The following is a 10,789-nucleotide window of genomic DNA, read 5'->3' as shown; positions in this document are numbered from 1 at the left end:
CTAAGCGGTCGAATATGGACCGCAACCTACAAATCAGAGCAGTTAAGCGACCATAAGCATTCATGTGCTCGATGAAATGCTAATGGGCACAGTCCCGCGCGAGGAGAGCTCTGAGCAGCTCGGACTGTAGTCCAGACGACCGCTCGAGTGCTGGCTTGACCTCCACGACGACGAGCACGCCCACAAGACGCTCATCACTTCGTGTTGGATCAGGGGGAGGGGGGCTCACCTTGACTTGGGCCAGATCTGTTACCGCCGCGCGCGTCGCCTCCGGACAACCGCTCGAGTGCTGGCTCGACCTCCACGACGACGAGCACGCCCACGAGACGCTCAACACTTCGCATTGTCTCGTAATGTTTCCTTTGCTGTAATCAAAAGGGAAGAGCCATGGATGAAATCAGCTCACATGTCACAATGGTAAACAGAGATTAGCAAGAAGTAGCATGTCATCCTGCACATACCTTTTTGGATACCGATGGCTTCACCTTTGATAAGGCTTGTTCAAAGTGTGATGGCTCAATCAGAAAAGGTGGGGCTATCAAGGTACCTCCATCTCTCTTCCAAAGCTAACATGGCTGCCTCATCCACTTGATGAAAAATAATGTTAGTTCCATTTCTTGCATGTTTTAAAATCATCAATTGTCATCACACAAAAGAGTGCTGCAATTATTACAGTATAAGTCAGAATGCATTCCTCAGAGCCAAAAAGAATCTGCATTTAATAAACTTCACTAATGCACCCTGTGGGTAAATTCAAACAGAGGTCTATCTGACATGATATCAAACAAATTACCAGTGATGCTAGGTCGGCGCCAGTGTGAATCAAGTCAGAGAGAGAAAAGAAAAGCATGAGAACTGAAAATGCATATTTAAATTCTATAGTCCACAGTAATCTATAAAAATTCCAGTAGCATAATAAGCAAGTAGGTGAGAAACAGGTGCCTACAATACATGAACACAGCTAGGAAGGAAAAGGTATCAATCTGTTGCAATATTGCAAAATTTAGCATCTTAAACAACAGAAAGTTAATAGCGGGGAAAATTACCGAGATTTTTATGGAAACAGATCAAGCTACAATCTAAATCCAGCTTACAATGGGTAAATTAAAACACGATTCTTGTCGTGAGCTCTATATGAAAAAGGTATACCTCAAAGTCGTTCATGGTAACATGTACACTCTCCATCTCGCCTGCATCCCAAGACAGCTGCTTCCACCATTTTACCTTTACCTCAGAACAATACTGAGCTCTTCTTTTATTAATTAATCTCTTCATTGCCAGATACCCTGCATTATTGACTAATGCTTTCAAGTCAGCACCAACAAAACCTGGTGTGGCCCTTGCTATCTTTAAAAAGTCAAATTGCCCTTCAAGTCGAAGCTTCCGAGCAAGCATCATCAGTATCTGTTTCCTTGAATTCACATATGGAACCCCAAGATATATCTCTCGATCAAATCTTCCTGGCCTTCGAAGAGCTTGATCCACAGCATCAGGCCTATTTGTAGCTCCAATGACAATAACATAACCTGGTTTTTTTAGATGAATCGACATCAGAACCATCGCCACCAATATTCTGGTGGAATTCATCCATGCATGTCATCAGCTGAGTAACTATCCGTCGCTCCATCTCTCGTTGCAGATTCTCCCTCTTGGATGCAATTGCATCTATCTCATCTATGAATACAATTGAGGGAGCAGTCCTATATGCCTTCTAAAATAAGCCCCTAATGTTTTCTTCAGAACCTCCTGCAAGTACACAAGCATTGTGTGATGTCTTCTGCATGAATCCTGACACACAACTTTATCTATCAAGATCATTAGACCATGGACACAAGTTGAGGTACAAAAACTGCATATCCTTCAGCAGCTATTCAGAAAGATAATGATTTCATGATACTATTCATCACAAATTCACAATGCAAATGATATGGGACTTATTTGTCCAAATACAGAGCGTCAGAATTTTTCAACTGTGATGCAAGTGTTAGAAAACATACCAGATACTCCAGAGACGATATCTGGGGCTGAGATCTTGTAGAACGGCACACCAGTCTCATTGGTAATGGCATGTGCAAGGGTGGTCTTCCCGCAACCTGGCAGTCCGTACAACAGTAGCCCAGCAACAGACCTAACCCCAAGGTGATACGGCAGCTCCGGACGGCACAGGGGGACCACCACTTCTACCAGAAGCTGATCTAACACCTGCTCCATCCCGCCGAGATCAGCAAAACGCGACCACTTGTCCCCATTGACCACTCCTTCGGAGACCGAAGCCTCTAGCTTGGCATCGCCACCTCCGCCTCCACAATCAGATGTGATGAGGCGGCGAGACTTCTCAGCGGTCATCTCGATCTCCAGCTGCTGGTTAGTGCCCGGGTTCTGTTTGGACGTCTGCGAGGCACACTAGGAGCGAAGCATGGTCTTGGTGGCATCGAAATAGGGTGGAGGCGGCGGGTGGGCGGATTCGTCCGAGAGAGAGGTGGTGGAGGAGAGGGTGGCGTGGATGGTTGAGAGATGGGGACGACAGAGCTACCTCCGAATGAGGATGGCGGCGTTGAGCATGCGCAACATGCGGCTGGTGGTGGTGAGAGATTCGCGTGAGGATGGGGGTGGCTGAGAGATTTGCGGCGTTGAACATGCTGAGCATGCGGCGACGCGCACGGGGAGGGAGGCTGGGTTGCGGGAGAGGATTCGCGGCGTGGGCGGGCGGTTCACGCGGCGGGCGTTGCGGGATGGGATTCGCGTCGTGCGGGCGATAGTGCGGGCTGCTCGAGGCGGGGGCAGTCTACACTAACCCCTTAATAGTTAGTAGAGATAATTTAAAATTTTAAAATGTAATCGTATAAGACCGGAGCGACACTGTTGGTCGAGAATGAGGCCTAGACAAAGCAAGGTTATTGGGTCAAATCAGTACGGACTATTTTTGAATCTTATTAGACAGGGTCGTGACACTATTAAATAAGTTGTGCCTGTCGGGTCTGGCCACGACATCATTAAATGGCTCGTGCCTTTCGGGTCAAATAAAAGTCGTCTAGAGGGGGATGAATAGGCGTAATCTGAAATTTACAACTTTAAACACACACTACAAATCGGGGGGTTAGCGTTAGAACTAAAATCAAGTCCGGGAGAGAGTGCGAAAACAAATCAAATGAGAATCAAGCGGATGAACACGGTGAGTTGAGGAGGTCACAAAGACCGGGTCTATTTCAACCCTTTCTCTCTCTCAAACGGTCACTTAGACCGAGTGAGCCTTCTTCCTTAATCTCACGGGTCACTAAGACCCCGCAAGGACCACAACACACTTAGTGTCTCTTGCCTCGCTTACAAAGCACTTGAGAGTAAGAATGGAAAAAGAAGAAAGGCAATCCAAGCGACAAGAACTCGAATGAACACAAAAATCTCTCTCTCACAAGCCACTAAGTGTTAGGAGTGAATTTGGAACTCGGAGAGGATTTGATCTTTTGTATTGTGTTTTGGAGTGAATGCTAGAGCTCTTGTATTGAATGTGATCTTCAGAAAACTTGGATGCTTGAAGTTGTGGTGGTTGGGGGTATTTATAGCCTCCAACCACTTTGGTAGCCGTTGTGGAGGCTGCTGGCGATGGGCGCACCGGACAGTCCGGTGCGCCGCCACGTCACCCAACCGTTAGGGTTCGGAGCGAAGTCGACCGTTGGAGCTTTGTCTTCTTGCGGCACCGGACAGTCCGGTGCCCCTCTGACTTTGCTGCTCTGACTTCTGTCACGCACTGTGCTGCACTGTTCCTGCTGTCAGAGTCGATCGTTGCGCGGAGGTAGCCATTGCTCCGCTGGCTCACCAGACAGTCCGGTGAATTATAGAAGAGTGTGTCTGCGTTTTCCCGAGAGTGGCTGGTTGACCCCTGTACGGGCCTGGTGCATCGGACACTATCCGGTGGCACATCGGACAGTCCGGTGCGCCAGACAGCACACTCAAGTCCTTTTGCTCCTTTAAAATGGTGTCCCTAACTTGAATCTTTTTTTGTTTGTGTTGAACCTTATACACCTGTAATACATGTATTCTAGACAAACTAGTTAGTCCATGTGTTTGTGTTGACGATCAACTACGAAAATTAATTATAGGAAAATGTTAACCCTATTTCCCTTTCACCAAGCTGTGGCACTATTGGGTCGTGCATGTCGGACCGGGTCATGACACTTTTGAATCGGTCGTGCTTGATAGGACCAGCACTACAGGTCGAGAAGGAGGCCCAATCAAGACACGAGTATTGGGTTGGACCAGCAAGGGCTGATTTCGAATCATGTTGGAACGGGCCACGACATTATAGAATAGGTTGTGCTTGCCGAACAGGTCACGATACTATTAAATGAGTCGTGCCTTCCGTGTCGTATGACGACACTATTAAATAGGTTGTGCCTAGTAGGCCGGACCGTAGCATAATTAAATGGATAGTGCCTCGGACTGGCCCACCAAGTATGGCCCATTTGACCATATATGGTTTAGTACATCCTCTCTCACCGTTCCTGGTCTCAATATCGTGGAAAAAAGCGCGCACTACCGGAATCCGGCCCTTTGCCGAGTGCCGGAGGCTTTGCCGAGTGCATTTTATCGGGCACTCGGCAAAGCCGACTTTGCCGAGTGCTGCCCTCGGCAGAGCCCTGCGCTCGGTAAAGAGATTGTTTACCGAGTGCCGGGCACTCGGCACCGCCAAGCACTCGACAAAGACTGTTGTGCCGAGGGTCAAGCACTCGGCAAACATGGCTCTCGGCAAAGGGCCGTTAGCGGCCGTCTACCACTGACGGCCGTCAGTCTTTGCCGAGTGTCAAATATCTAGCACTCGGGAAAGACAGTCTTTGCCGAGTGTCCTATGTAGACACTCGGCAAAGCATATTTTTATTTTTTTTTATTTTGGTCACCAAACTTTTTGTGGTATGTTCCTACACTATGTAGACCTACATGTACAATTTTGGGACAATTATAACAATGTTTTCTATAGCTAGTATATTTAGTTTGTTTATTTGAATTTCTTCGGAAAATTCAGATTTGAACTACAGGTCACTCGAAACTTGGAAAACCGTGCATGCAAAAATGATATCCATGCTACTTAGCACAAGTTACGACCGATTTCAGGAGCGGACCGGAAACTTCGAGCATCATGCTCACTCAACATGACCGTAAACTTGCCATCCAGGTGTTTAAAAATTGTATAAAACAGAAAAAAGTCAGAAAATAATGAAACTTGTCCACATGTCATAATATCATATGTAGAGGCTGTGATAAAAATTTGAAAAAGTTTCGAGAAAGGTGAAACGCACTATGTGTACAAACCTAAGAGATCCACATTGAAACTCTATGATTTCATGTGTGGTTCTCTTGCCGAGTACCTGTCCAACCACTACAAGAAAACGTTGAAGGAGTGTCGGTTATTTAAAGAGTGTCGGGGCCAACACTCTTAATGGAAGTAAAAGTGTGGGTTTTACAGCACCGACACTCTTAATTTAAGAGTGTCGGGGTCCCACAGAAACCGACACTTTTAATTTAAAAGTGTGGGTGTTTTCCACACCGACACTCTTATTGAAATTACCCTAATCCCCAATCCTCTTCTCTACCGTCGCGCGCGTTTCCCAGTTATCCTTTTGCCAGTCCGCCGCCGGCCGTGCGCCGCTCCTCCGCTCCGCCTGCTCGTTCTGGCGACCTCGCCGAGCCGTGCGCTGCTCCTCCGCTCCCCGTGCGCTGCTCCTCCGCTCCGCCGGTCGTGCGCCTCCTGGCCCGCCAGTCCTCCGCCGCTCCGCCGTGCGCTGCTCGTTCTGCGCCGCTCCCTGAGCTCCTGCGCTGCTCCGCCGGCCGTACGCCTCCCTGGCACACGACTGAGGCCGTCCGCCGGTCCTGCGCGCGACTGAGGTAATCCGCCGTCCTCCGCCGTCGGTATCGCGCAGTCCTCCAGCTACCGCTATCGCGCGTCTCAGTCCTCGCTCCGCCGTGCGTCGCTCCCTGTGCAGTTCGCCTGTGGTCGTGGTGGGGACCAGCGGCGCGGGGCTCCGGGCGGCCTCGCCGAGGCGGGCGGCCAACGGCCTCTCCGAGCTCCTGGCGACCTCGCCGAGCCGAGGCGAGCATCTTCCTCGCAGAGCAGGGCTGCCTCGCCGAGCCGGACGGCGCAGTGCATCACCAAGCTCTTCCCCACGCGCTCGCACACCGTCGCGACACAGGTAATTTATTGCATAACCTTCATGTTGTGGTGCTGGTTCAGTTAAAAATGTTGATTCTAGTATATAGCTGACATTGTCTGCTTCAAATAATAAATGTTGTTTTGTCCTCATTTGGTCACTGGGATGATTCTAGTGTAGTCCGCTAATTGAGTGCGTGCAAGAGTTAAATTTAGTTATCTCAATCTCAGCTACTGCCTTGACCACGCTCAATTTGATTTGGCTGAAATTTAGTAGTCCGATAATGTTGTTACTCGTATCCTTGATTATATATTTTTCTAATGTGTAATTGTAGTGATGCATTAACCTGTTGATTAACCTATAATTGCTTTAGTGTTTAACTGTTTATAAATGGCCTTTTTGTACCTAAGTGTATATATGTTGTTAAATATGTGTTGTTTCTTTAGCTTTGAATATGAGTGACGATCGAAGAAGGGCGATGTACGATGGATTCGACAATGTCACTCATGGGCACTCTGATGCATGGGTGAGAGTTGCAGATGAATTCGTGGCACTCGCATTTGCTGGTGATGCTCGTTTAGCGAAGTGCCCATGTATAAAATGTCAGAACTTGGTTCGGTTGAAAAAAGTGGAGCTCTCGTATCATGTTTTCAAACATGGCTTTATGTCGAACTATCTGGTATGGCATGAGCATGGAGAGGTGGACCATACTATTGAGTCGGATGGGGACCAGGATGTAGACCGAATGGAAGAGATGTTGGAAGATATTAGAAATGAGTACCCAGAACTACAGAATAATCAAGCTTTTCCAGAGGATGTGAGAGAGTTCTACAAGCTTCTTGAAGCCTCAGAGGCTAAAGTGCATGAAGGAACCAGTGTGAGCGTACTGCAGGTGGTAACACGTCTTATGGCGATGAAGTCAAAGTACACCTTCTCAAACAACTGTTACAACGATATTGTGAAACTGATTATTGATATCAGCCCACCGAATCATAACATGCCGAAAGACTTGTACCATTGCAAGAAGCTCGTAGCTGGTCTCGGTATGAACTACCAAAAGATTGATGCTTGCGAGGACAATTGCATGTTGTTCTGGAAGGAGCATGAAAATACCACACATTGCATCCACTGCAGTAAGTCAAGATATGCAGTGGTGCTAGATGAGGATGGAAACGAGGTTACGACAAAGGTGCCGATCAAGCAACTCCGGTACATGCCTATCACTCCACGGCTTAAGCGTCTCTTTCTAACATGTTTGAGGTACTTGTTTTTTTCTTAGTTTAGTTACTGGGGCCAGCTAGCAATCTAAAATTGTTTACATTTCAGGGCACCACAACAAGCAGGAGCAGGCAAGAGCAGTTGCTTGCCTCCCTAGAGCAGATGCGGGGTAGCAGCGGACCCTCCAATACAGAAGGGACTACTTCGCGTGCAGCTGATTTAGTGGCACCTACTATGGCACCTACTGCGGAGGCGGCTGTGGACGCGGAGGCTGAGGAAGCTGCCGCAGAACTGGACGATGGAGAGGAGACATCGGGAGCAGACGCTTCTACAGAGGAGGCTGCCACACAGGCTGCGCCACGGCGTGCCATCAGGTATTCTTATTATAGAGTTGAAGTTTTATTGTCAAGTTGAAGTTTTAAGTAAATGATTTGCATTGTTAAATAACAAACTTTCATTTGTAGGTATCGTCGGTCCCTCACATTGAAGCCTTCTAAACCCTTCGATCAGCGGAGGGTTATTGAACCGAAAGGCACCAGGGCGTGGAAGGAGGTTAGTTGGGACGGGACAGGGCATCGCACACCAATCCTCACAGAGTTGGGGATTTGTTTGCGATTCGCCTACCCGGCGATGGTTACAGAGGGCAGTCAAGAGATAGCTGCTCATTACTGGGCTCATTGGGATCTCAAGCCGTACGGGAACGACGGGACACACACAAGCAAAGTGTGGGATTTGTTTTGGGTAAGTCCCTTATGATATTCAAATTGAATTCAGATTTTGCATTTGTAAGTCTCTGGTGATCTTCAAATTTGCAGGGCCAATTTCGCGTGTGCGACCCCTATACCTTGGATGATTCATATGTGCGTGAGGTATTCAATGGCTCAGCAGATAGAGCTGTAAAGGGTATGATGTATAAAGCACGATTGAGGGCCGTCACGGTGTACCAAAAGCGTCAGGGGAACTATTGTGACGCGAATATGGCAAAGGAAATTCACCTGACGGCTCAGCAGTACAAAGAGAGTGAGGTGGATTGGTTGAGCCACCATTCGGATGCTTGGGCGTGGATGTGCGAGTATTGGGCTTCTGAGGAGTTCTTGGCCATATCTAATAGAAATCGTATGAATCGGTTGAGCAAGCCAGGGGTCCACTTCTTCGGGGCAGATGGACACATTGGCAAGGCCGCACGTATGGTATGTGTCAAATTGCCTGGTCAATTGTTAATTGCATAGACTTGTCTAGACTTTCTAATCATGTGTTGCAGGCAGCTCGAAATGGAGTGGAGCCTACTTTGCTTCAAGTCTTCGTCGAGGGACACAAGGGTCCCGATCCGAATCACCCGGAAATACTGAATGACAGTAATGCGACAGAGAAACTGGTAAGTATGAAAATCGACTCTAAGATGAACATGATATGCCTTTGTTGTGACTTGGATGATTTTTTCACAGGCTCGCTACATTGACAACGTGAGAGAGAAAAATGGTCCAGATGCGGATTGGCTCACTGGTGAGTTCGATACGGAGGCGGCTTATAAGGCTGGTGGAGGCGTGCCACATGGGAGGTATATGCGCTTGTCACATTGTTACTGTTTAGTGATGTCTTGTCATTTACTACATATATATATATATGATACTCTTACAGGTTAGCAATTGGTGACGGTGTTGTCCCCCGTCGGAGTTACACTAGACGGTCCAATTTCTCAGCTGGGTCAAATCGACCCCGACGACCATCTGCACGTGAAGGAGAGCTGCTTGAGAAGATGACTCAAATGGAGGAGAGTATGGCCCAATATAAGCAACAAGTACAGCAACAGATGCAACAAATGCAAAATTGGATGCTACATCAGGTATCAATTTTTTGTTATTTCGTTGTTTCTCAAGTCCGATTAACTGAAAAACTGATGAATAATCTATTTGCAGATGTACGGAGGTGCCGGAACTCAGTTCGGCATGCCTCCTTTTCAACAACCCCCTATCATCACACATCCGGTGTCTGGACAATCATCGGACCGCTCCACTGCAGCGGCGGATGGATCACAGGTACAATCGTCTACTAAACATCATTTGTCTGATAATCATTGGTTGCTTGCTCTCTGTCTTTCTACATGTTTGCTTTTACATGATCTATTTTAAACTTTTGTCATTCGCATGATCTATAGTTACTTTTATTGTTGATCATCGTAACTTCTTAATCATAAACAAGAGTGTGTCTTCTGTTTCAGGGTTCTGCAACTTCTGTCCAAGACCAATTGATGGCATCGGGTGTGATAGGAGGGCAAATGATGCCGTGGGCACCTCGCCAGCCAGGCATTTGGCCACCGATGCAAACACAGATGCCACCGCCGATGCCGTGGGGATTTCCTCCTCGCGGGCAGTCACAATCACCAGGATTGCCCTCACACTCACCAGGATCAGTACGTTAAGTTGATATCCTTTGCATCTCTATTTGCTTCATTATTTAAGCAGTTACTAGAAAACATGCATGTATATGTTGCAGTCTATGTATATGTTTAATTAGTTACTCGGTAAACTAACAAATGTTTGTTTCTTTTAAAGGGTTCGGGCTCACATCATGCTAGTCCGCCTCCGGATCCGAGCACGTTTATGGACTTATTGATGAACACAAGTGGCGGCGGCTCCAATGACCCACCAACGGAATAAATTAATATGGAGGCTTATGTGGAACTTACTATCATTGTGTTTTGTATGGACTTTAACTTGTTTTAGATGGATTTGAACTTATTTCTTATGGACTTGAACTTGTATGAATATTGAATATGGTGCTTGTGTTATGTTATGTTGAATATGGTGCTTGTGTTGTGATATATTGAATGTTGTGATATATTGAATATTGTGTTTGTATTGTGCTGTTATGGAGGCTTCCCATCCGGGGAGGGAGAAAAATAAAATTGGGTATTAAAAAAAATATTCACTAAGAGTGTCGGCCCCCACATTCTTATATGCGCCCAGCTAGGCTTCTGGCCGTGCGCGCAGTAAGAGTGTCCGCCATATGGCTGGCCGACACTTTTAAAATAAGAGTGTCGGTTGCGTGTTGAACCGACACTCTTACCTTAAGAGTGTCGGTCCCCACACTTCTATACGAATAAGAGCGTCCATTTTAGAGTGACGGCTAAGAGTGTCGGTCAACCGACACTCTTTCGGTCAACCGACACTCTTATACTTAGAGTGTCGGCTTATTTCAGTAAGAGTGTGGGGTTTTGGCCGACACTCCTTGCCTTTTTTCTTGTAGTGAACAGACACTCGGCAAAGAAGCCTCCTTTGCCGAGTGCCTACTAGAGCTCTCGGCACAGGGACTGGCAGTGGGGCCCACTGGGTCAGTCTTTGCCGAGGGCCTCTCGAGCAAACACTCGGCAACATTGACCTCTTTGCCGAGTGCCACAGACGGCACTCGGCAAAGGATCCGTTACCGTTACT

General features: G+C 47.4%; 1 pseudogene; it reads right to left on the bottom strand.

Moving 5' to 3' along the window:
- On the bottom strand, nucleotides 1-6,293 carry LOC103642906 (cell division control protein 48 homolog C-like; annotated as a pseudogene).
- Nucleotides 6,294-10,789: the final 4,496 nt, after the last annotated feature.

The sequence above is a fragment of the Zea mays genome, chromosome 10, assembly GCF_902167145.1.
Source record: "Zea mays cultivar B73 chromosome 10, Zm-B73-REFERENCE-NAM-5.0, whole genome shotgun sequence".
Taxonomy (NCBI): domain Eukaryota; kingdom Viridiplantae; phylum Streptophyta; class Magnoliopsida; order Poales; family Poaceae; genus Zea; species Zea mays.
This window is presented reverse-complemented; position numbering and strand designations above follow the sequence as displayed.